This window comes from Nanorana parkeri, unplaced genomic scaffold (assembly GCF_000935625.1).
Source record: "Nanorana parkeri isolate BGI_ZX_2015 unplaced genomic scaffold, ASM93562v1 scaffold1330, whole genome shotgun sequence".
Classification (NCBI taxonomy): Eukaryota; Metazoa; Chordata; class Amphibia; order Anura; family Dicroglossidae; genus Nanorana; species Nanorana parkeri.
This window is the reverse complement of record NW_017307598.1, coordinates 368,757-373,405: the sequence shown is the minus strand read 5'-3', so window position 1 is coordinate 373,405 and position 4,649 is coordinate 368,757.

Genomic DNA, 4,649 nt, shown 5'->3' with positions numbered 1-4,649 from the left:
TTATTAGCCCCCTCTGTGATAGCAATAAAAGTTAAGTGAAAATTGTTGTTTTTTTTTTTAAGTCCCCACCCATACATACACGCATGTAAACATGTGTCAGGTGCGCATACGATTGCGCCCATTACGCCGCACATGTTACATATCGTCGCGAACGTCGCAGTGCGAGCAATAAGTCTGGGGCCATCAATCACTGATAACACTAAACTGATGCGCTGTAAAAGCGTTTAAAGCGTCGCCTATGGCCACTTTTGGGTATGCTAGTTTTTTGCGATTTCGCGAGTGCGCGCAATTTTTAAGCTTGACATGTTTGGTGTCTATTTACCCGACGTGACCGCGTCATTTATATTTTACCAAAAAAGTGGGTAATATTAGTTGTTTTATAACATAATGTAAAAAAAAATTCAAAATTTCAAAATTTTCAGTAATTTCTGCTTATTATAGTAAAAAACAAAAACCTGCAGCGGTGATTAAATACCACCAAAAGAAAGCTCTATCTGTCCCCAAAAAATGGTATAAAATTCATTTCAGTACAGCGTTGCATGACGGAATAAACGTCAGTCAAAGTACCGCAGCGCTGAATACTGAAAAATGGCCTGGCCAGGAAGGGGGTGTAAACACTGCGGTCAGCAAGGGGTTAATCTGAACTTTAAATATTTTTACATGATATCAAAAAATTGAAGTGATATAATTTATTCATATTCCTTCATTTATAATGTTTCTTTTGATAAGAAAATAACTAGTGGAGTGTACAGATAGATAAGAGCTGCGGTTCAACTCTCATCGAGTGATCGGCAGCCTGGATCGGACTTCCTTCCTCGTCTTGTACAGTGCAGAGTATTATGTAGAGACATTACAGGATACCAGACTCAATAGAAAGCGGCCCGTTCCCCTGTTCCTGCGCAGCGTCCTGCAAACCCACGAGGCCCATTCACACGATGGGGGGGTCTCCGTAGAAACTATATCTGTGAACGTTCATTGTGGAAGAATAATGCCGACGACGAATGTATTGCGGTGTAATACTACGTGATGACCACTAGGTGGAGCACAGCAACAGTGCGTAGAGAGCTTCATGGAATGGGTTTCCATGGCCGAGCAGCTGCATCCAAGCCGCACATCAACGAGTGCAATGCAAAGCGTGGGATGCCGTGGTGTAAAGCACGCCGCCACTGGACTCTAGAGAAGTGGAGGCGTGTTCTCTGGAGTGACCAATCACGCTTCTCTGTCTGGCAATCCGATGGGCGTGTCTGGGTTTGGGAGTTGCCAGGAGAACGGTACTTGCCTGACTGCATTGTGCCAAGTGTAAAGTTTGGTGGAGGGGGGATTATGGGGGGGTTGTTTTTCAGGGTGTTGGGCTCCGCCCCTTAGTTCCAGTGAAGGGAACTCCTAAGGCATCAGCACACCAAGACATTTTGGACAATTTCATGCTCCCAGCTTTGTGGGAGGAGTTTGGGGACGGCCCCTTCCTGTTCCAACATGACTGCGCACCAGTGCACAAAGCAAGGTCCATAAAGACATGGATGGGGGAGTTTGGGGGGGAGGAACGTGACTGGCCGCACAGAGTCCTGACCTCAACCCCATAGAACACCTTTGGGATGAATTAGAGCGGAGACTGCGAGCCCCTCCCCCAACATCAGTACCTGACCTCACAAATGGTCCAACATTCCCATAGACACACCCCTAAACCTTGTAGACGCCTTCCCAGAAGAGGCGGAGCTGTTATATCGGCAAAGGGCGGAGCCAACCCAATACTGAACCCTACGGACTAAGACTGGGATGCCGTTAAAGTTCATGTGCGTGTAAAGGCGTCCCGATACTTTTGGCAATACAGCGTAAATGCTTATTCTTCCTGTTGGTGAATGTACGTTGATCCGGTGAACGTGTTTATAAATGTGGGAATTGAACTACACATTCACCGGTCAATCAGCTGTGATGAGTCCAAGAGCATTAAGAGGTCGTTGAGATCAGGTGCGTTGAGTTGCGTCGGTCTGCTTTGATCAATGCAGGGACGCTCTAAAATAAATAGCGGTCTGTGTGCTTTGTTGCCATTACACCTCTCTGGTGTGCACTGTGTTGTATGCTCACCTTTCTCACACTGTGCTGTCATGACACTTTGTTTGTCCCGGTGACTTATACGCCGCGCTGTGATAAGTTTCACACTGACGGCATCGTTACCAACTTCCTGGAAGTGGTGTCAGCATGGGGAAGCTTCTTGAGGTGGGAAGTTACAGCAGAGTGTGAAATTTGTGAACGGGTGGTGAGATAACGGACCCCACACCGAGTACTTCTCACACCCGGTGATTGCTGAGATACATTGTATCTGCTTTAGAAGCTTTCACCGCTCATCAGTTTAGTGTTATCAGCGATTGATGGGCCGAGAACTATTGCTCGCACTCCCACGTCCCGCGATGATATGTAACATGTGCGGCGCAATCGTTGTCTTCACACATAGCCGCACCCGACGCGTATTTACGTTGATACAGTGTGGAAAATAATTATTTAATCCCCGGCAGATTTGGTAAGTTTGCTGCTGCTCGCGGTATACTGAGACGCCGCAGCTGAAGCGGATCCCGACAATTGTGCCGGGATCCGCCCAGCTGCGTGACTGACAACTGGCTCTGTTTATCTAGAGGCAGAGCCAGCTGTACCCGCCCCCTGTCCGTTCCGCCAGTCAGCGCTGGCGGATCGGAGCGGGGAGGGGGGAATCAAGCCCCTCCCCTGTCACGGCAGAGAGCCGTGACAGGATCGAGAGGTGAGCAAACGCCGGTATGTGTTCGCTCACCTCCCGATCTACTGAGCCGGCCTGTGACAGTCTCATTGTCACAGGTCGGCTAGAACTATGAGGTGAGGGAAAAGCCCCCCCCCTCCCCCCTCATAGTTCTCCTTTAATTTTTTTTTTTTTACACTTAACTTGATTGCTACCACATAGGGGGGATCAGAAGCCCACTATATGATAGCCAAAAAACAATGACAGATCCTTACAAGTGATTCAATGCCTGTACAGACGCCAGATTGCTTGCATTTAAATAGCAATCGCCGGCTGTTTCAAACGGTACCAAGAACACGGCTACAGCAACCATGTTCTTGGTATAACCACTTCCAGCAGATGACGTACATTTACGTGAACCCGCTGGAAGTGGTTCATTTTTTTTTTACACTTAACTTGATTGCTATCACATAGGGGGGGGCTCAGAATCCTGCTATGTGATAGCCAAAAAACAATGACAGGCCCTCTTTATTGAGACATCAGGGGTCCCTAAGACCCCTAATGTCACCTAGTGATCCCCAAAGAAGCTACTGCAGCCAGAGAAATAACAGCTGAAGGTGGAAGTGATGTAAAAGACATCACTTCTGCCTTCAAGGATCGGAGGAGTGATCAGCAGAGGGGGAAATGCTGATCTCGCCTCTGTCATCACTGGCAACAGCCGGCGGTGGGGTAGAGGGGGCGCAAATAGGGTTGCCACCTGTCAGTCCGGGTTTTGAATGCCGTGTCCGGGTTTCATGGCAGCAGAAACCAATTATTACAAGATGTCAGCCAGACAGGGGCAACCAAAATTAAGATCGGGGCTACTGGCCCCCCATTGGAAGTAGTCTCAACTGTGATAGTTACATGTGAATGGGTGGAACTATTTACATATGAATATGCCATGACTTATCAAGCCGTGCTCATCCCCCCCCCCCCCCCCCCCACAAAATGTCCGCGCGTCGCTAGAGTGTTCGGGTCTCGCTTGAAGAAAAGGTGGCAACCCTAGGCGCAGAGGGGGCGGCTGCACTTTCTGATCATACAAGCGATCGGGCCGCTATAGAGTGGTACTTTGTAGAGTTAGTACTTTGAGCCGCTGACCCAGAGCAAGTCTGCAGCCGTAGCCATCCGCTTCTAAACGGTGCTGGTGGTCTGCGCGCGCCACGGAAAGCCATGATGCCGTGCACAATTTCGAGGCCAGAATTCTGGTTGGGAAAGGCCGCCCTAGAATGATGACCTCAATGGCAATAAAGCATAACTGAGTGAAATGTTATACGATATCTGCTCAGGAGGAAGGTATACTGTGCTGTGTGGTACATGGTGATCCCAGGGAGGGGGTCTGCCAGTTACTACCCAATTTTCTGTAATACAACTTTATTGCCCTATTGGTTCTCCATTGAGGAGCCCAAATGATCAGATGGTAGAAAGCCCTCCCTCACCCTGGTTATCCTCGCACTCAAATTATGTTATTTTGTTATTCATAAGTTGTCCATCCAAAAAAGCACTTGTTAGAGGAACAGAAGGAGAACGAAACCGGTCAGCGTAGCTGTAGACATTCCTGATGAGGGATGGAGAACTTCCTCCAGACTCATCATTAGTGGTGGCTGGTCATCAGATTCCGCCATGCTTCTTCTCCAGGTAGCAGGAGATGTCTACAGGGTCTACTGCAGGGCGCCCAACAATTTTTCGTCTTGAGATCTACTATTCAAATGACGAGCTCAATGAGATCTACCAACGAAAAAACAACTTTAAAAAACAAGCTGTCTCTTCTCTCTCTCTCTCCTTGCGCTCTCTCTCCTCTCTCTCTCTCTGTTGTCTCTTCTCTCTGCTGTCTCCTCTCTCTCTGTTGTCTCTTCTCTCTCTCTCTGTTGTCTCTTCTCTCTCTCTCTCTCTCTCTCTCTCTCTCTCT